At 40.1% G+C, this 22,900-nt stretch overlaps 1 protein-coding gene and 2 pseudogenes across 1 annotated transcript in view; all 3 read right to left on the reverse strand.

Annotated features, from left to right (window-relative positions):
• NCALD (neurocalcin delta) overlaps window positions 1–22,900 on the reverse strand; it is a 248,214-nt gene that overhangs the window by 194,168 nt on the left and 31,146 nt on the right. The window lies entirely within an intron of this gene.
• LOC135278224 (5S ribosomal RNA) lies at window positions 4,696–4,814 on the reverse strand (annotated as a pseudogene).
• LOC105719640 (phosducin-like protein 3) lies at window positions 13,352–14,709 on the reverse strand (annotated as a pseudogene).

Raw genomic sequence — 22,900 nt, forward strand, 5'->3', positions numbered from 1 at the left:
TGTTTCCCAGACAAAACTCTAATAAAAATGACATTAAAGGAATATAATTTAAATCCACATGTCGAAGAGGATGCAGAAGACATAACATCAGAAGAGAGATAGCAAAAAAATTTCAGAAAATGGAAAGCAGTTTCACACGTGGTTGGATTTACAGAGTGGAGAAAAACTGAAATTACTACCTGCAGAGATTGAAGTCAATGATTTGCCCTTCGGAAGCCAGAAAAATCCCAGGAAAATAAAAGTGATGCCTCTGAAAATAAAAGTGAGGGGTGGAACTGAAAACAAGAAGGGTGATAAAAAGGTAGTTAGAAAGCATTTCTGTTCCAACATACTCTTCTCTACCCCACAGCTAGGCTACTTCCTCCCTTATCCCAGCCTGATACTGGAGGTTTACTCACAAGAGGCTGAACCAGAGAAGTTCTGAAGGAAAGGCACAGCAGAGAGTGGGAGTAAGACCAGAGGTTAAAAATGGGATTCACAGATTCCATCCTGTACTCAGCATCTAGAATGTCAGCAGCCTGGCAAAACATTGGAGGATTTCTCTTTGAAGAAATAGACTAGCCCTAGGGAAAAGTCTACAGTACAGATATTTATGGGTTCCTCAACAAAATGAACAAGTGTCTGAATGACAGCCCCACAGAGAATCCCAAGGAGCTCCATTCCTGCACACAGAGTTTCCAATGAGCTTGTGAGTATATGACACTTAATTGTGAATGGAAAACAGAAGGATCAGACATTTGAGAACAATCTCTAATGAAAGACATGCAACAAAACAAGAGAAAAAATGAACTTGGAAGAAACAAAAAATGTTGAAAGCAGAAAAAATTTGACAATTGTGATGGTTAATATTGAGTGTCAACTTGATTGGATTGAAGGATGCAAAGTATCATTTCTGAGTATGTCTGTGAAGGTCTTCCCAAAGGAGATTAGCATTTGAGTCAGTGGACTGGGAGAGGCAGATCCATCCTCAATCTGGGTGGGTACCATCTAATCAGCTGCCAGCATGGCTGGAATAAAGCAGGCAGAAGTTGGAAGGAATAGGCTTGCTGAGTTTTCTGGCCTCCATCTTTCTCCCGTGCTGGATGCTTCCTGCCCTCGAACATCAGACTTCAAGTTGTTCAGCTTTTAGACTCTTAGACTTACACCAGTGAGTCTGCTAGGGGATCTAGGCCTTCAGCCACAGACTGAAGGCTGCACTACCTTTTGAGGTTTTGGGACTTGGACAGGCTTCCTTGCTCCTCAGCTTGCAGACAGCCTATTGTGGGACTTCACTTTGTGATCATGTGAGTCAACACTGCTTAATAAACTCCCCATCATATATACATTTATCCTATTAGTTCTGTCCTTCATTTATCCTATTAGTTCTGTTCTCTGACTAATACGATGATCATTAATAGCCTCAGAAAGGCATAAGATACTATATCCATTATCAATAATAGGAGGCTAGATAAGGACCCCTTAGCAAATTAACAAAGAGATCCTAGAAGCTAAAAGCATGCGATCAGAAATATTTTAAGTTTCATAAACAATTTTGGAGATGCAATTTAAGAAATCTTCCTATACATAGTATAAAAAGAAAGAAAAGAAGTGTGAGGAAGAAGGATAGAGAGAAAGGATAAGAAGAATAGTGCATTAAACCAAGATATCCTTGTTCTGTTATGGACAATAGAAATTCTGAAAGAGAAAGTATCAGTATGTTCCCAAAACAGTAATATAAGAACATTTCCCAAAATGAAGAGCATGAGCTTCCAGATTGAATGTGCCCATGTACCCAAAGGCCTGGTACAATACATTTTTAAAAAGACTCAAATAGGGCATATCATTGTCAAATTTTTAGAATGTCAGGGATAAAGAGAAGATTCAAAACTTTCTAGAGATACATGATAGGTTATTTTTTTTTAAGACTTAGAAATCAGAATCGCATTTTTGAACTTTTCAAAACCAGCATTGTACTTAAGAAGACTGTGGAACATTGTCTTCAAAATGTTAAGAAGAAATCATGTCCAGTGATGAATTATATTCCAAGCTAACCTTGAAATCAAAAACTTAACACATATATTTTCATACATGCAAGTATTGAAACTTACCTCCAATGCAGCCTTTGTTAAGCTGCTGTCTCAGGAAATTACCGGAGGTTGGGTTCTATAAAAACAAGGATGAAAACTTGGAAAGACGAGGATATGAAGGCCATGGAGGACATCCAATATAAGAAACAGGGGACTCCTCCCAAGATGATGAAGTGGATTCTTGAAACAACAGTACGTAGTAAGGTTTAGAGAATAATAACTCCTGATTGAAACAGAAGAGCAGAGAGCTCCCATAAAGACAGCTCCAAAAAACACATGAAGAAGAAACCACTAAAGCACCAGAAATGTTGACCCTTACTGAGAAAATTGGTCTGCTCTCCTGGAGCTGTGGCCATTAGCAGTTAAGTCCAGGAGAATTTAAAAAGTTGTACAAGAAAGGAAATGTAATCATCACATGTATCCATGTGGCTTATATGTTGGCTATAATGAGGCGACCATAATGACATAAACAGTGAATACTGTTTTAACTCATAATTGTCATAGTATTGTATTGGGAAGCTGGAAGAGAAGGTATGCACTGGAGAATTGAGGGAGAGCTGGGGAATAGGGGAATGAGAGGAGCTAAATCATCATCTTCCATTATAAGGAGATTGTGTTAAAATTGAAAAATCAAGAAACAGCAGTATATGGAGATTGTTCAGAAATATGGAGGGAGTGGTGAGTTATAACTGCTTGTACTGACCCTGGAGGCTGACTGTTAAATTTTTAGAAATTTTGTAAGCTGGTTGTTAAACACAGTCATGATTTAGAATTAAATTATATAAGCTTATGGTAAAATAAATTATATTTAAAAGCCAAGGTAATACATTTAAAAACTCATCACTCCTCTAGTACTGGAAAACCAAGGAAAGGATTCTCCCCTGGAGTCCACAGAGGGAACTGGCCCTGTCTATACATTGGCTTCGGCTCAGGGAGTCTCCGTTCAGACTTCTGACATCCCAAATTGTAAGATAGCAAATCTGTGTTACTTTAAGTCATTAAGTTTGTAGTCATTTATTATATCAGCAAAAGAAAACTAATATGGGCAACTTTTTCCTCTTGATTTGGGTTGTTGTGGGGCTGAGTGGACAGGAAACTGAGAGATCCCTGGCTGAGGGGAAGTTGACTGTGCAGCCCACTAAATTCTTGCCACCCTCCGACTCAGTGGGGTTTCTCAGTTTACATTGGGAGAGACCACTGTGGCTCTAGCTGTCAAACCACACTATATACAGAACTGCTGAAAACATGGGTGGAACACACAGGTGGGAGGAGCAGAGGGAACAAAGACCTCATGAAACCCTGGAAGGCATAGTCTGAGCAAACCAAAATAAATATTTTAGGCCCATATGCATGATAAAAAACAAAAACAAAACAGCTCACCAAAATATACAAGTGCCCTACCTCAAGAAAAGTAAACATGAAAATTGCAATCTAGAAGAACAAATATATCCGATGATAATGAATCATTAGACAGCTCTGTGTTGAGCACCTGCTATAAAAGACAACCTTAGGTTTCTATTGTGTTTGCTCATATTTTGTTGCATTCCTTATATATATGACTCCATTTGAAACCCTATGTGTTCGTAAGATAGGAAGGAAGATGAGAACATCAATGTTCACCTCAAGTAGATGCCTCATCCACGTAAGTTAGCTTCGTGTGTTCCCAGGTCTCCACTCCATGTCCAGGTACTATTTTTTTTTTCACTGTACAGTGCTGCCATAATTAGAAGATACATTTCCTTGCCCTCAGAGAATTTGCAATCACTTATTATCACAATTATACAACTATCATTTAAAATAATAAGAATTCCACAAATCTGCAAAAGGATTCATCACCAGGCTGCCCTTAAATAGTAAACAAGACTGTTGCCTTCCGTGATACCACCAGGTATTCATCTAAGAATTCGAAGTTATCGTGACTTAAAATCAATCCAAAACAAAGGATGGACTTCCAAAGATATTACAATATATGTTAATGAAGAAATGGATAAAATTATAAAATTTGTTTTAGTTGCAGTTTTTCAGGAACGCAGTTTTTAACGTAAAGTAAATCTATACAATAATAAACTCCTTATGGAAACTGTGATATTTTCTAGGACTTACAGAATTTCCCCTAACCAAGTTTGAGGCTACAGGCACAACACTTTTTTTAGGAGCTGTTTCCAAATGAATGGTGTTTTAATTATGATACATGAGGCCTCCTTAGTCTTGATCTTTCAAAGTCTTGGACAAAAGTTAGAAAATGTTTAGTATGTGCTTCACTTTGCTATGCTTTTTTCTAAAAGCAAACTATTTGAATTACAAGCAAATATTAATTAGTGATTAATATCTTGTAGCATAATAAAGACACTCAATTTTAATTAAAATTTTCAAAAATGACAAATACCCAAGTAAAGCTGTGTATATTTCTCACTGACTTTGATTGCTGTCATTTTATCATTTAATCGCACACTAGTTTTCTCTAACAAGGACAAACAGAAAATCCCTTCTGCGTTTGGGGAAGAGTCAAAGTCAGGTCACAAGCCCTGTCCTCGGCTTCCCAGGATGAGTGTTATGTGACTAAAGAAAATTTTTTCCAGCTTTCTCTGGCAGTTTACTCTCTTTTAAAAAGGCAGTTTTTTTTTTTTTAAGCCTATGGCACCCAGTATTCCCAGACAGTCTCCCATCCAAATACTAACCAGGCCCAATCCCGCTTAGCTTCCGAGATCAGACAAGATTGGGCATGTTCAGGGTCGTATGGCCATGGACTAAAAGCAACATTAATAACGTGCATTTGTTAAGCACTTACTGTCTCCCAAGTACTCTGCTACAAACCTTTACATATTATTTCATTTAAGCTTCAAAACAACCCAAATAAATCAGGAGTTTCTGTCGTCTTCAGACATGAAGACCCAGGAAGAAAAGTCAAGTGTGTAAGTCCTCACAGCTCCTGAGCAGTGGTTCTGAAATCAAATCTAAGCAAGCTGACCCCAGAGCCTATTTCTTTCTCCACACTGTGTGCTCACCACCTCAGAACTCCCACCCAGCTCCCAAACCTCCTCACTCCATCACCTCCTCATTCCCTTTCATCTGGGAGTCATTCTCACGGTGCAAGGTGTGGGATGGAGGAAGATCGGAGCCTATCTCACCTGTGACTATTTTCTTATCAACCTGGGGGTCTTTCTTTGACCAACTAGATTTACCCACTCAGTCTGGATATCGGTTCTGTAACTGCAGGGATGAGGTTTCTTTCCATTTGCCAACTCGGACTCTGCCAAAGTTTTGCTTTCAATTTTTGGAAAGACTGTATCACTTCTATTTCCTCCCCTTTCTTTTTGAAACGTCTTTAAACCATGTTTCTCACTTTTTTGTTTTTAACCCAGGCTTCCTCCATCATCTTCTGCTTTCTCCCACCAGCCAGGAGGATTTAAGCTGGCATTCCATTCTGTGGTTAGTATTCTTACAATAATAGGGGATTGGAAATTTAGAGATGCTTCCTTGGGAGGGCAGGCCTCCATTTCTGCATTGAATAGAATTCAATTCTTTATCATTCCACATATTAATATCATATTAGGTAACCATTAAATGCTTTGAAAAACACAAAAGCACTTTGAGAGGCTAGAGAGCGACAGATGAGAGTGGGAAGGGCTATTTCAGACAGAGGGGTGGAGGAAGGGCTGTCTGAGGCAGTGACATTTGACAAAAATCTGGATGAAATGTAGTAGTGAGTCGTTGAACATTGGGAGAAGACTTACTTGGCAAGAAAGGAGAAATCAGGGTTGTGGTTTAAGTACTAAGGGAGGAGAGCTTTTAAAAAATACTGATGCCCGCTTTGCATCCCTTAGCAGTAACTCAGAATCTCTGGGGGTTGGAGCCTGGGAATTAGTGTTTTTTTTAAATCTCCCCACATGAATCTAACATGCAACAGAACGGAGAACTGAACTACATTAACCAACAATCAGAACAGCACCTTGTAATCAGATAGCATTATATACGTTCAAAAGCATTTCCATGTGCTGTACATAATTTCAATTAAGCTCAATCAATCTATAAAACGCTTAAAGCAAGTCTACTTACTGCCATCAGTGGCTCAGAGAACATAAAACTTTCCGCTTCAAGTCACCTGTGGAGTTGTAAGTTCCAGTTTCTTTCCAAGGCTAACAGTGTGTGCAGATGTGTCTCCTCTACATACAAGGATTATCAACAACCAACAACAAAGCAGGACCATGACCTACAAAAGCCACAGTGCATGTGACAGGGATGGAACGCCAGTGCTGACGAGGGCTGGTGGGATTAATTACAGATGCTCCATGGAAGAGTAGAATCTTAAATGCTGACAGAGTAAAGGAGAGAGTTCTGAGAGAGAGAGGTGAGACAGGCATTTTAAGGTAACAACAAACAGCATCTTTATAAACACTTGACAAGAAAAGCCATATTTTCTATGGCCTGATAGGATTGTTCCAATTTTCTAGAAGGACGAAGAGTCCTTGTAACCTCTATCTGTCTTAAATGAAGGACTCAAAATAGATTTGAGTTTATAACAGATTGGTTAGAATATTTTTATTATAATAAGTGCTCTCATCAGCAGATGGGACAGTTCAAGGAGTCAACAAGAAGTAAGGTGGTTCTACTTTCTCCCTGATCATGGACAGACATGCACACATGCACATCTAAGATTATGTGTATAAATATTCTACATCCAGACTAAGAGATTTTGAATGATGAAAACTCACATTTCTAATTTCATTGTAGCCAAAGACAATTTATCATTATTCCCAATCAATTTTATACCAAAGAACCAATCAAATAAAATGGTTTGAATTCCCTTTCCTGCTGTTTGTTGGAGTTTGAGGCACAGAAGTTAAATCTTTTCCCTGAGTTTCTGTTTAGGAGGACACCTGAAGGGCTATTCCTAGCCGCTCTTCTCCCTGCCTCACTGTCCTGGGGGAGAAGCAGTGTTTTCTCTCATCAGTTCTTTGGGAATAGAAACTAGGAATGTGGAGCCTCAGCCCTTCCTCACTCATTGTTTCTCTTTGGGGTGTCAACTGCCTGCAGGAAACATGAACACTTGCATGGCCGTAGCCTGTGCTTTAAGGAGGTTTATATCGTGGAGAGAGCCGCTGGGGTTTCCTTTCTCCTCTCTCTCTCTCTTTCTTTCTCTCCTCTCTCTCTCTGGGTGGCCGCAGTGGTGATGTTTCTGCGTGTGATATTTCTTCCATTAAGTGTGAATTCACAAGTCATGCTCTCCAGTACGGTAGGTTTACTGGATCCTGGTGCAACTGAAATCAAGGTTTTTCTCTACCTACCCTCCTTTACTCAGTGTCGTTGTATTTCTGCTATGGTCCTAATTAATACTTGGTTTGGGGACTATCCTTGGCCTAAAATAATTTTTTAGGAGCCACAGACTGTCTTATTTTAAATTTCAAGTGGATGGGGCTGGTTCTATAATAATCTTAGGTTGACTATCAACTCTTCAGATGTATTAAAAAGTGATCTGCTTGGGTGATTTTGTGTCCAACTCTTATTTCCTAGTGCTTCAGTACTTGAGAGAACTACATCCATTCCTAGAAGATAGTCAGGCTAGAGCTGTTGAAGGAGCCTCAGCTGTCCCCAGGCACCAGAGCATCCATCAGTCTAGCTGAGTCTACTCATACCAGTCTCCATTAACTTCCATGTTGTTAAAGACAATGGTCAATTCTCAGCCTTCACTCTCCCACCTCCCAGCAGCATTTGACACAGTTGTTCAGTACCTTCTCCATGAAATGACTTCTAATTCCTACCTTCCCAAATGATTTTCCTTGCCTGGTTCCCCCTCATCTTCCTGATCTCTATGTTGAAGTCACCCAGAGCTTCGGTCTAGAAACTCTTCTTTTTTCCATCCACACACACTTTCCAGGGAATCTCATCCAGTCCTGAGGCTTTAAATAAAATCTACATGCCGACAATCACCAAATTTATATCTCCAGTCCAGCTCTCTCCCCTGAACTCCAGAGACCTTCAAATACCTACTCATCTACTTTTGCCTAATAGATGCTTAGGACTTCATATGTCCCCAGATTCTTGATCTTTCCTTCAAACTCTGTTTCCTTCCCAGTCATTCCCATTCTCTTAACGGCAATTCCATTCTGGTTGTTTAAACCACAACCATGGTGGCGTTCATAACTTCTCGTTGCTTTATACCCCAGATACAAGAGAAAATCCTGTTATACTATCAAAACAGATCCAGAATCTGACCTCTTCTCTACTACCACCATTTCCACCACCAAATTTTAACACTACCAGCCGTTCCGAGGGGTATTACAATGGCCTCCTAACTGCTGTCTCTAGTTCTGTCCTTACTTTCTTCAGCCTCTTCACAATGCAGCAGCCAGAGAGGTCTGACTTCAAGTCAGAGCATGTCGCTCCTCTGCTCAAGATCTTCCAAGCACTCCCATCCTTCTCAGAGTGAATGCCAGAGTTCTTATCTTTAAGAACCCTCCACGCTTTGGCTTCTTTTTCTCCTCTGACCACCACCTTCTACAATCCCCCATCTCTGTTTTCTCTGCTCCAGCCACTCTGGCCTTCCACTGTTCTTCAAGCACACCAGGCCACACCCAATACCAGCCTTTGCCCTGGATACCCCCTCGTCCTGGCATGGTCTGCCACCAAGTCTCTGCCAGATAACCTCCTTCATTTCCTTCAGGCCTTTTCTCGAAAGTCACCTTTTCAATAGAACTAACCTTGGCCATTCTACCTAAAATTTCAAACTGCCCCTACCTTGAATTTTCCTATGTTTTTTCTCCTTAGCAATCATCGCTACCTAAAATACTACATATTTTACTTGTTTGTGTTGTTTCCGATTTAAATATCAACTCCACAAGGGCATGGTTGTATCTTTTTCACCGCTCTACCCCCAGGACCTAGCACAGTGCCTGGTGCACAGTAGAAGCTCCATAAATTATTGTCAAATGACTAAATGATGATGAAACAACTTCTTAGAAATTTCTGAAGTAATTTTGGACTTCACCTTCGTGATGGAACTTCGATTTCCTTTGGGTTTTTAACTCCACAGGAGAAGAGCTTTCAATTTTGGACTTCAATTCCTTTGGACTTTAACTTTGGAATTTTCACTGGCAAGGGGATTTAATTTGTAAACTTTCTGTCTGTGAAATTTATAATAGAAAAGGGTTTATACAAACTGAAGGCATTGCCATATTGTGGGCATTTTATTAATATTTATTTTAAAGTTGTCATATTATCTCCCTGCTACAGCTCTGATGAGCCTACTGAACAATGTGACATAATTAGGGATGAATTTTTCAGCTTCGGGTAATTTAATTAATGCACCATCTCTGAATTTGACATTGAAGTTCATTGTTCACTCATTTAATAAAATGTTGTCTGTGCCTAGGTATGCTGTGCTACTCGTTTGAACCAGGGGTCAGTTGCAAATTGGAGGGCTGAGAGCCATATCTGGTCCCCCCCGCACTTACTGGGGGGCTTGCATATTATTTAAAACAAAATGAAAATAGATTTTTAGTTTTGCTAGGATATAGCAACACTGGGCCGCTTTCTTGGCACTGTATTTCTACTGCCTGCTTTAGAAGGGTCCAACAGTCTCCATTTGCCCACAGTCCACCTCCAGGCATCAAATCATGCCACTTCCCTGGCTGCTGGAGAAACACTGCTTGTAGATGCCAGCATCTGGCCCCTGCTCTGGGCCTCTAGTCTTAGAGGGCCCCACTTTCACCTTTTTTTGTCTATGCTCCTCTTCATGCATCAAAAAGTCTGAGAGTCCTGTGCCCACACTGAGCTTCCTCTGACCTTCTCCTAAACCCTGACAACTCTCCATGTACCAGGGATCCTGGAATTCCCTGTACAGTTGGTCTGAGCTGAAGCAGGAGAACAGGGTCTGGAGCCCGGGAACCTAAGGCTGATTGCCGCTGACTTCCTAGGACTAAATCAAAAGGAAAACTCCAACTTTTCACACTTAAGTAACAAAAGGACCAAAGGCTACTCTCTTTCAAACCTCCCCCATTTCAGCATGGCAGATGGAAACTTGAAAGAACCTTTAATTGGTTGCTTTCCACAACCAATCAGACATTTGCATAGGAGTATAATTTTGTGACTTCAGTCTCTGATTGGTTTCAGAAAGCAACCAATCAGACTGATAGGAGGCAACTACTTCATTTGCATGGGATATATGCTGGGTGCCCAGTGGAAAACCTCTAGAGAGTATCTGGATCCCAGAAGATCCTGTAACCAGTGTCCTTGAGCCACTGCTCGCCCACTCCCATCCCGTGGAGTATACTTTCATTTTCAATAAATCTCTGCTTTCACTGCTTCATTCTTTCCTTGCTTTGCTGTGTATTTTGTTATTTGTTCAAAATGCCAAGAACCTGGACAAATTGCAGTCAAGACCCTCTACTGGTAACAGGGCCACTTTTAGGGCCTGTGTAAGCCCTTGCCTGGGGAGGTCCTCCCAAGGGCAGACAAAACAGTTCTAGTGTAGGGGCAGTGATGGTAAAGGATGGAGCTGGAACAATGTGGGCCTGGAGATAGGCCTCCCAAAAACATCCACATCATAGTCCCCAGGGCCTATGAATATGCTACCTTCTATGGTAAGGAGACTTTACCAATGTGATTAAGTTAGGAATCTCAGGATGGGAAGATTATCCTGGATGATCTGGAGAGGCCCAATGTAATCACAAGAATCCTTACAAGAGAGAGGGAGGAGGATTAGAGTCAGCAGTAGGAGATGTGGTGATGGAATTAAGAGGTTGGAGTGATGAGATACAGGGGCTCTGAGCTAAGGAATGTGGGCAGCCTAGAGGTTGTGGAAATGTCTTCCCTTGCCTTTTGCCACGGGAAGACATTCTCCCCATAAGGCATCCAGAAGGAATGCAGCCCTGATGGGACCTTGATTTTAGACTCTGATCTTCAGAACCACAAGATAATAAGCTGGCATTGTTCCAGGTGACTACATTTGTGGTTAATTTGTTATAGCAGCTACAGAAAACTAATACAGCTTGATTGCATGAGAGTCCTGCCCCGAAGAGCCAGGGATGGGAAGGAAAGAGAAGGTGAGGGGCTGCACGTTTCCATCCATACTGTTGCCTCAGGAACCCTCAAATGTTAATTGATAACAATCATTAATTGATAACAATACAGGCTCAAAGTCCTGTTTTAATAAAAGACTTAAACCAAAGTCTACACATGTATACTAATTTTTAAGTGTCATATCTGTGCAATGACCAAAATTCTAGGTATTGTTAGCATAATGGCATACAAGTAATCCTCCCATTTATGTATTTGTTATAAAATAATTCATGAGTGTGTTACAAAGAATAATGTAATCAAATCATGAGAAACCAGATGCAAGCAAGAACAATATTTTACTGGGGCTGGATTTCATGTATCTTTTTGACAAGCTTCAAAACAAATTTCTCTATATCAAATTTCTCAAACATTTACATGTGTTTTCTGTTCCCAGGAAATAGACACCATAATATTTTATTTTACAGTTTGAAAATTGAGGAAATTAAAAACAGAAAATACACTAGTTCATGAGCATGGGCACAATACTAATTCACCAGAAGAGCGGACTGAATTCGATGTTGTGTTCTTTCCAACTCAGCCTCCTATCATTCTCTTTATTTCATATACTTAAAATTTTCCCATCAGAAATATAATTACTTCAATAGTTTAGATATAAATAAAAATGACTTTTTTTCCCTACTAAAGAGCAATGTTAGAAATGAGTGTTTCAGATGATAGACAGAACAAATATCTATTAAGAAAACCTTTTCCCATAGTTTCTGTCTTATCTTAGGGGATTCTGCTAAAGTTTGGCTTGGCTGTGCATGTACTTACCAAGATCCCTTTGTTCACATAAAGTTCATATGAAACAAATAAACAAGAATAAAAATCACATTAAAGAGAAGGCACTTAATAATCCTTTTTTTTTTTCGATTCCAATTATTTGAGTTGTTACTTTGCTTGAACCAGGAACCACGCAAGGGTAACAACTGAAACTCACTTTAACTCAGTGGCCCACAACCATGCAGTGAATTCCCTTCTGGAAGAGGCCAACTCAGCACTGCTGCTGCTGAGATTCATGTACTCTACACAAAGGTTGGACTTAGTCAAAGCATTGACAGAGTCTTGTAAATTCTGAAAAGTGAAAGACGATCTGTTTGTTTTGTTTTGTTGAAGGCAAAGGTCTGGAGAAATAGGATTTGGCTTACAGGTCGACCTCTAAAGATTCTCAAGAATAAAGTAGAGAAGAGAAAATAATGAGGGAATGAGGAAAGAAACAATCTCTACCAATAAGGTTCAAAAAGGGTTCAAGGGACTACGCTCTACCAAAAAAAAAGAAAGAAGAAAGAAAATGTTCATGAGCTATCTAAAGAACAGCCGGCCGAAATTGACCTGAGAAATGTAATTTCAAATGAATGTTCTCTCAAGTCTGGAAAGAAACCAAAACCTTATTATAAATATCCTAGTTAAGGTTTTAGAAAAACAGTATATGAAACTGCATTTCACTGCATTTCATGTGCTTTGAGTGCAATTTAATTCTTAGGTCTCCCCTAAAATTCATCCCTGGAAACAGTAACTGATAGCATTCCTGGCACAGCTTAACAAAGAGCTTCTTGTCTTTTGGCTGAATCTGTCCTATCTGCTATATGGACCATACCTAGTTTCCTCAGAGCTTCCCAGTTCCTGTCCCCTTTTGGAAAGGATGGAAATGATATCAGCACTCCCTCTTAATGGGCACTATTTTTAAACAGAAAAATCTGGAAAAGCACAAAACAATACAGAAGGTTGTTGTTGTTGTTGTTGTTGTTGTTGTTTTCCCCCAGTCAGCCTTTGTGCAGCTGACTTGGCTTCTAACATACCTCTCTCCTCCTAATCAAAATTCTAGATTGGGACTCATCAGCTTCAACAGGGGCCCAGTACAATGCATGCTAGACCTCAACACAGTTCCCCTCCACAGGGCTGGGACCATCTGCAGGCACTTACTTCAGCTGTGTGCCAGGGGAGATGTTCCCAAACAGAGATATTTTAATCCTCTGGAATTCAGAATTTTTTTTTCCATACCAATAGCTGGTTTTAATTTTTTTAGAGGAAATACTATAGTTAAAAATAAAAAGAGTTCCAAAATATTTAACAGAATTTGAGGAATGATTATTTCTAAAACGTAAAGATTTGAAACATAATTTATATAAAACTAAAAACCAGAAGGATTCATTCTTGCTTCTTCCTTTTTTAAAAAAATTCAGACAATTTCTCACAAGAAAGTTCAGCATGTGATAGCAGCTGCAGCCTCAGTCACCCTTGGAATCACTGTCCCTCCTTCTGGGGACAGAGCGCAGCGCTGAGGACAGCAACACGTCTTCAACCAGCTTCTTAGGGTTTTCCTCCAGGTTCGTCTTAATTGTTCCAGATTCAGGCAGTTTCCACTCCAGCTCATCTCTTGTTAGGTTCATGCCGCCAAACACCAGAGGATCGATCAACTGAGATTGATATCTCCTTGTAGGTAAAGAAATATCGCGGGCAGATTCCATTCAGGATAATTGGGCATGCAGTTTGTTGAAATGGCTTTGATAAATTTGACATCAGGAAACTTACTGGCAAGTCTACTGAGGTGCTGAGTCATCGGGGCACAGAGGGGAATTCCTTGTTTGTAAAGGTGCAAGATGACTCACAAGCCCTCACCGGCTTTGGTAACTTCTTGAACATAGTTCTTCCCTGAGATCTCCAAAATTTCTCCAAATTTATTCTTCAGTTTAGTTGCTTTCCACTCAGCCAGTCTCTGCCATCTGTATATTTCAATAGCACGTTCATCCTTCTCATTAAACTCGTCTTCATGATCCTCCAGCTCTTCCAAAGTCATATCTTCATACGTTGTCACCACCAACTGCTGGAGGATGCAATGCTCCCCTTCTGTCTCCTCTTCCACTTCTTTCAGACTTTCCTTGTGGGGTGAGATGCCTTTTTTGCATAAGATGTAATTCCACTAGTGCCTGTGTTGGGTCCTACATCTTGTTTCCAATTGCTCAAATCAGTTGTGCTACGGAATTCAGATTTTCTGAAAACATGTTTACAATTTAAATTTGGCTGACCCTCACAGATATGTGGGCCTAAGTCAATCAAATCTACATTATGATAAAGGCTAACGTCCTTCCCTTTCTTAATCAAGCATGAAAAGGCGTAGAGAAAGTCTACAGTCATTTCTAACTCTTTCTCTCTAGTAGTCTTAAATCTATCTTTCATGCCAAAACTGTATGTCATGGAGGAGCTGACGTGTTCAGAGCATGATCCCAATAGCAGGAAGCGTATTGAAGAATGCCATCCTTTGGGCCTCCGAGCTGAGCCTTTGTGTGTATCTAATCAGTTCTCACATTGTAAGAGAGAGACTCTGTAAGCCCAAAATGAGGAGGAACCGAGGATCTCTGCAAAGTCTCTCACCTTCCACTAATGCTTTGCTTCTGTGAGCATCTGCATTTCTCTGCAGTACTTCCCCCACCATTCCTCTCACTTTTCTGCTGTTTTATTTTGCTTCATTTAATTGCTTTTTCCCTTCAGCATGTTGCTTTGCCATTGACTTCTATGTTTTAAGTCACCAAAATACCTTTCTTTCTTCTTTCCAGCAGCCCTTGGCCTCTTGGGAAGGCTTAGTCATTTCTGCACTACATTCCAAACCAAAATAAAGTGAATAATCTCCAATGCCTTGGAAGGGGCTCCCCTAGATTTTCATTGAGAATGGCTTTTTCTTTCCTCTCAAGGTTTAAGATCGCTGGAAGAAGGACACTGAAGATGGTGAAAGCTCCAAAGCTCTGTCCCTCATCTTCATGGTGGTGCTTCCCAATGTGTGCAAGGCAAACCACTGGAGTTACTCAAGACAATTTTAGTGGTACCTAGTTATGGTGGATTGTGGTTGTGTATTTTCATGTGCTTTAGAAAAAAGTATAGCTGGCATATCCAATTTCAAAGCTATTCACAGCTATAACCACTACTTAGGGCAAGTGCAAGATAAAATATAAAGAGGAAGTTGTTTAAAGAAAGACACTAAGTAAAAAATAATATAGCTAGAATGTGATATAGTAGAAATCATGGAGATAAAACCTGAATGACAAAAGCCTGGGAAATGCTGCTTCATAGAAATGACTTGGACCTCAGAAGAACGGGGCATGATGTCAGCTCTGGACATACTGCCGCCCCCTTTGCAAAGCCCTGAGCTTGGGGTAGAGGGTGGGAAAGCAGCTGTTAGCCTATGAATCACCAGGCTAGGATTCACAATTTCACACCAGGGACCAAAAATACACAGAAATGTTTCTGAATGGATAAATCAACTTTATATTTTGCTATAACCAAGGACAGCATTGCCATTAAATTTACAATTAGAAGCACCCTGATCCAAAACTCTTTCAGTGTAGAGGCTAAAGCCTAGAACGGTCACATGAGTTGGCTCAGTTTCACCCCAGGAAATAGTAGCAGAACTAGAACTTAGACTTCAAGCATGATTCATTCTAAATCTTTCTACTATACTTTGCTGCTAGATGTCTTTTATATGTCCTAAAAGTCTTATCTGCTCTGAATATATCCAGCTAGATTTTAGAGAGTAGTAGGAGATAAAATCAGAGAGGTCACATGGGGTGGGGGAGATTGTGTCAGAACTTGAAGGCCCGTTTGAGGATTTTCAGGAGGTTCAGCCCAAAGCTGGAGCTGATAACTGTATCTAGACACTAGAGAATTAGCAGTAAACAAAAGACACAATAAATTTTTCTATTGTGAAAGTTTACGTGTTAATGGAGGAGAAAGTCTAGTATCTGAAATTGTAAATCACCTATGTCTAACTGCCAAATAAGCAGCAGCCCAGGATGAGAGGATACAAACTGGGAAGGGTTTCCACGGGTTATCTGGCCAGCTGGATGCTGATGGCCTCTTTCAGCATTTCCCACATTTCTGCTGTATCCCAACAACCAAAAGCCCCCACATAAACAGCTGCACTTTCCTTAATCAATTTTTGTTTTTTTTCTGAGACAGGGTCTTCCTCTGTTGCCTAGGCTGGAGTTCAGTGGTACAATCATAGCTCACTCTAACGTCCAACTCCTGGGATCAAGTGATCCTCCTGCCTCAGCCTCCTGAACAGTGAGGACTACAGGTGCGCCCACCACACCTGGCTAATATTTAAACAATTTTTTGTAGAGACGAGGTCTTACTATGTTGCTTAGGTTGGTCTCGAATTCCCGGGCCCAAGTGATCCTCTTGCCTTAGCCTCCTAAAGCACTGGGAATACAGGCATGAGTCACTGTGCCCAGCCTCTTATCCAATTATTAACTCCTCTCCTCTTTCTAAGTAGAAGAGGCGGGAGAGGGGTAAGGGGGAAAAATAAACTGACCAGAAAGAGAAAGGAGAGAAATAAATGGAAACAATAATTCTCCTACAAAGTATTTTAAATTCTGAGCTATGCCAGGCTAAGCATGTTACCTATGTTAATATTTTATTATTACATCATTAAATTGACAACATAATTGCATAATAATAATGATAAGCCAGTACTGAAAGTTTGCTGTGTGCCGGGAAGTAGTCTAGACACTCTGACCAACTTGATCTCACTTATTCCTCCCCACAACACCATGACACAAGTTCCCACTATTATTTTTCATTTCACAGATGAAGAACTGGATGATCAGAGTAAAGTCATTTATTCCACATCCCACAGTCAGGAAATTGCAGAGTCCAGACACAGATGTCAGGACGTTGGACTCCAAAGTCCTGGCCCCTCGTCCCGTTCAGGGAACTCCTCTCCTCGACAGGAGGCAGCAGCTAGCTCAAGCTGTCCAGCCAATGCACCCTTCACACAGGATTTTCCTCCTTGCAAATGTTCTTCTAAAAAACAGGCACCCTCACTGACCCTGTCCCTTTCATCACTTCATTGTATTTTTTTCTTTTTTTTTTTTTTTTTTGAGGCGGAGTTTCGCTCTTGATACCCAGGCTGGAGTGCAATGGCGCGATCTCGGCTCACCGCAACCTCCGCCTCCTGGGTTCAGGCAATTCTCCTGCCTCAGCCTCCTGAGTAGCTGGGATTACAGGCACGTGCCACCGTGCCCAGCTAATTTTTTGTATTAGTAGAGACGGGGTTTCACCATGTTGACCAGGATGGTCTCGATCTCTTGACCTCGTGATCCACCCGCCTCGGCCTCCCAAAGTGCTGGGATTACAGGCTTGAGCCACCGCGCCCGGCCCATTGTATTTTTTTCTAAGTGCTCTGCTCGGTGCTCCGTGTCCCCTGGTTGCTGGGTGAATAACTCCACTGGTTTTTACTAGATTTCTACAACCATTGTGGTCTGCCTATCTCTCCCAGCACTTCTTAGCCTTTTAATTCTCTCCTCATTATTGAAGCCAGCATGGAGCAATTTTTCAAAACATCCAATTAGCAAATGCGCAGAAGGAACTGGGTCCAAAATTAATTAATGATTCTAAGACACAACAAAGCAAAAGCAAAGCCAAGGACACGGAAGGCACCAAAACCTGAAACGGCATGAGGAAGATGTCCATATTCAGAACCCCTTCCTGGGAAGGACAAAGAACTAAACAATCTGCTCACTGATTCAAATCCCTAAAGCACCTCCACATGTCCTGGAATTGAAAAGACATCTATCACTGGGTGACAGTCACAAGTGGAACATCTCTCCCCTCCAGGATGAATGGCTGCCTCTGTTGTAGTGGTGAACTGATTCTTTCTCTATTGTTTTTATGAGAGAAGTTTGGCCTCTCTTTCCTCTCACAACTTTTCAACTGTTTTAGAGACAGTCTTTCTAGGTAGATGGTCCTAACCTCTGGGATTTCTTGCTCTTCCCCAAGCAGAAGTCAAGTTAGAATACCAGGATTTAAGAGATCAAGCTAGGATGACTGTGGAGACAGAAAAAGGGAAAGTAGTAGAGGAATGCCCGAATTCACAGACGTACAGTTGCTCTTCTTTTTTGGAGAAGAAAGGAGGGATTGGATAGAAGTCCACCCAGATCGAATTCTCGGAGACATCAACTTGTTCTCCAACACACAGGGTAAGTGTAAATGACAAGGGAGTGCTAGCACTGTTATTAGTGAAAGTGCTGTCTTTTCGTTAGGAGGAAATAGGGATTATGTTTGCTTTTTTTTATTATTAATTTTTTATTGCATTTTAGGTTTTGGGGTACATGTGAAGAACATGCAAGATTGTTGCATAGGTACATACATGGCAGTGTGATTTGCTGCCTTCCTCCCCATCACCTATATCTGGCATTTCTCCCCATGCTATCTCTCCCCAACTCCCCACCCCGCGCTGTCCCTCCCCTTCCCCCCCCCCGACAGACCCCAGTGTGTGATGCTCCCCCGCACCGTGTCCATGTGTTCTCATTGTTCAACACCCATCTATGAGTGAGAACATGCGATGTTTGATTTTCTGTTCTTGTGTCAGTTTGCTGAGAATGATGGTTTCCAACTTCATCCATGTCCCTACAAAGGACACGAATTAATCGTTTTTGATGGCTGCATAATATTATGAACACTAGTTGCTGCCTGAAAGGTTAGAGATGACAAAACAAATACCCTGAACAGTATAGCAAGTTCCTGCATCTCACAGGACATCACCACCATGATATACTTGCTGGTAGTGAAAATTAGAAGCCCTATATAGACCATGACAGTTGTAGGAATCCTTTACTACTTTTTCTTACCTGCAGACTAATTTCCTTTTGGTTTTATATTGGGCTAATGCCAGCTTTCAGGGCTGATCTCTGTACTTAAGGGAGTGTATGTAAATCCACTCTACCTACCACAGACTTAGCATTTTGCTTAATACCATGGCAATGGATACAGGTAATGTTAAATGAGAAGGAAAATAAAATGTCACCAGGACATTTACAAGACATAGTACTATTGCTGCTGCTGCTCAAATACAATAATAGTAAATACTATTATGCATGTTGCTAAGCAATGTTGCATCTTCAGTCCTTAATAACTGCATTAGTAACACAAGATGGGACAAACTACATTTTTATATTGATGAGACGTTTTGCCTTCTTTGAATAATCAGCCTCAGCAACGGATGACTTCCAGCACAAAGCAAAAGTGTCCCCTGGCTAGATATGTATCAGAGCTCAGTGGTAAGTTTCCTGTTGGAAAGACTAAAGGTTCTCTCTGCTAACCCACTCCCCCACAAAGTCTTCAGGTCTTAAGTAAAAAAATAAATGAATTCATAAATAAGCAACATGCTTTCCCTGAAATGTCTCCTCTCTGCTATTGTATAAGTATATTCAGCAAGTGCTAGAAAACTGTGAATTTTAAATACAGTTAAAGATTTGAAGTAAAATGCATCTATAAATACATATACTTCTGATTCAAAGATAATACTGATTTGAAGGATCTTATGTGAGGATCACCAATATTGCAGCAGTCCCAGATTCTGTATTAATGACAACCCTCTTGTTTACAGCTACTAGAAGCGTGCTTAGGGTGAGCTGCTAACTAATGACTTCTTGTGCCTCCCCTCCCTGCCCCCAGTTACCCAGCATTCTCTGACTACCCAGAATTCCCAATTACCCAGCATTCCCCTATTATCCAGCATTCCTGGTTACGCAGAATTCCCAATTATTCAGCATTCCCCTATTATCCAGCATTCCTAGTTACCCAGCATTCCCCCATTTATCCAGCATTCCTGGTTATCCAGCATTCCTGGTTATCCAGCATTCCTCAGTCATTCTGCATTTCCCAGCTACTAAGTAAGCATTAGCCAAAAATAGTCTGCAAGAAAATAACCTTTCCAACAGGATTTAACCAGTGGAATTCTGGAAGCTTTCATCTCTTTAGTGGAGCAGTATTGTGTAAAAGATACTGTGTATGAATGTTATAACATAGACCCTGGAGCCAGACTCCCTAAGAGGAATTCTGACCACACAATTTCCCATTTAAATGACTTTGGGCAAATTAATGTCTTTGTGCCTCTTTTTTCCTCACTGGTTACTGCAGTGATTAAATAAGTTGATATATATAAAGTTCTTAGAGCAGCGCCTCCTTCTGGCTCTGGGGAAGAGCTATTTGAACACCTCTCCATCAAAACAAGCAAATACTCCAGTTAGTAAATGAGAAAAATGCTGACCCTAGAATGTACTCTTAGGATCTGTATTTGTTGCTTTTATATTTCAGAGGAGCCACTATCTAATGAAGCTAGAAAATAACTAAGTTTTGAATTCCTATAACATCAAACTGTTACTAATTATGGTTCTGGGCATATGCCATATGTTTCCCAGAAATAACAAATGTTCCATGGAAAAGTAAGTGGCTAAGGGTGGGAAAAACATATAGTAAATGTCCTTGTTTTTCTTGGCTGTTAACATTAATATAATGAAACATTCAGTGAAAACTATGAACATTCAACTGCAATTTCCTACCACTTCAGAAGACATTCTTGAACTACTGAAAGTTAGAGATGTTATGTTCAAATAGCATTGTCAAGTAATTTATTAAGAATCTTGCATTTTAAATTTTTAAAAATGTTACTCCGTCCCATAGAAATTACATTGGTAGATGCTAAACTAACTCCATGTGATTCTCATTTTCAGAAATACAATTTTAGACTGTTCCAGATTCAGTGTATCTCCTTGAGCTGTATAATAGAAAGCTGTTTTGGTTTTAAATACAATTTTGTTTTTTACAGGGGTTCCCTTGTACAAGGAACACATTTCTCTCATACAGTCTTGCTATTTAAGAGGCTGTTATAGATTTCTTTTAAGCTTCCTTTATTTTACTTAAGTGAACTTGAAGTGAATTTTTACAACTATCTAGTGAAGGAAAATTAAATTATTGATCAAATGATCTTTATTTATAAAGAGGTCATACCAGCCCCAGGAGGCTAAGATTCTGTTTTCTTTTAGTAGATTTTATATTAAAGAACATGTATTTTAAAAATAAATCAGCCTGATAGTCCCATTTATTCTTGTTTTCTAAGTAAAGTATGATGATCTTATAGGTGTTAAAAAGTAACCAAGATCTGGTCCAAGTAACTTTGGAGGCAGGAACTGCTACCTACAGAACCTCTGCATGTAATCAATGTGCTGTTATGTGACAGTCAATGCCAGGTCCTAGGATTATGATAATGAAAACAAGCAGCCCTAGGTTCTGTCTTCATGGAGCTTATAGTCTAAGACAGCACTACTTTCAGTGTGGACTATGGACCAGTCTTATCAGACTTCAATAAGGCAAATACAGATATTGCAAGTAATTGTCAATAAACTTTTATACCAGCTGGACATTGCTGCAGCATCCAAATGTATGATCAAGTGAACTCATCTCATTGAATGGGGTATAGAATGGTTTGGAGATTGCCAAACTTGCATGGTGAGTTTCCTGTGGTAGATTCTAAGTACTAGTCATAAGCAGAAGGACACCTATTGGCTTGTGATGAATTGGAAAGTTTTTAAAAAATCTAGTTCTTCCACAGATACTTTGAAAAGCACTAGTCTAGTGCTTTCAAAGCATTATACAAAAAAAGAGAGAGTTTAATTCCAACTAAGAAAATTTGAGAATGTCTTGTGAAATAAATGATTCTTAAGAGTGGATTGGAATTTGAGGGGTGGAAATCACAACATGAGAAGGGCTATGGAGGCCGAAAAGTGCAAGGACGACCCGGGCCACCTCATTCATTATGTCTGGAATATGATACGGGGACAGGGCAAAGGGAGGTAATGAAGGTAAATGTGAAAAGACTGATTGCAGCCAGTTACTAGAGGGCCTCAAATGTCATGAAAAGAAGGTAGAACTTTATTTTTGAGATAATCAGAGTCTTTTTTCTTTTTCTTTTTTTTTTTTTTTTTTTTGAGATGGAGTCTCGCTCTATCACCCAGGCTAGAGTGCAGTGGCAGTGGCGTGATCTTGGCTCACTGCAACCTCCACCTCCAGGGTTCAAATGATGCTCCTGCCTCAACCTCCCAAGTAGCTGGGATTACAGGCATGCACCAACATGCTCAGCTAATTTTTTGTTTGTTTGTTTTTTCGTACAGATGGGGTTTCACCATGTTGGCCAGGCTGGTCTAGAACTCCTGACCTCATGATCTGCCCACCTCAGCCTCCCAAAGTGCTGGGATTACAGGCTTGAGCCACTGTGCCTGGCCTGATAATCAGAAGTCTTCAATACTTCTAAACATGATTATGACACAGAAGAAGCTCTCTTTTACAAATAATATTGGCTTCATTTGAACTATATGTGACACTTTAAGGAAGGCAGGAAGCTTTTAAGTGAGGTAAACAATAACAGTAAAAAGGAATTTCGCTTTCATAAAACCACCTAACAAAATAAATATATATTAAAATAAAAAATACAAAGAAGAAGGAATTTTATGTAAAAATAATCTTTTTAAGGGTGTCACATATTACTCACATGTCTAAGTACATTTTTGCAATTTGAAGTTTTCCCCTGCACCATAGCTTAGTAAAATACCACTTCAGAAGATCTAATCATTTATGATTTAAGTGATTTTGAAATACCATTTCTTAGCTTTGCAGTGACAGATAGAACACATTCTTCCCATTTTCAGAAACTTTGATTAAACCACAGATTATGAAGGAACATTAAACTAGTATACTATTATAATAAATTACACTAAAATGTCAAACGCCATCACCAAAGGACATAAGAGCAGCACTTTTTCTCTCTGTTGTTCTCAGCTTCCTATAAAACTAGAATTGATTTCATTAAATGTACCTCATTTAAGTCTAATTTAAGTTTGGTGCCAAGGCACCGAAAGGCTCTTAATTCTTGCAGCTGACTGACGTGGAGTCTTTGTAACATGAAGACACTCATAAATGCATCTTCTTAAGAAACAGTTGAACCACTA

The sequence above is a fragment of the Aotus nancymaae genome, unplaced genomic scaffold, assembly GCF_030222135.1.
Source record: "Aotus nancymaae isolate 86718 unplaced genomic scaffold, 86718_ANA_hifiasm-v0.15.2.pri h1tg000036l, whole genome shotgun sequence".
Taxonomy (NCBI): domain Eukaryota; kingdom Metazoa; phylum Chordata; class Mammalia; order Primates; family Aotidae; genus Aotus; species Aotus nancymaae.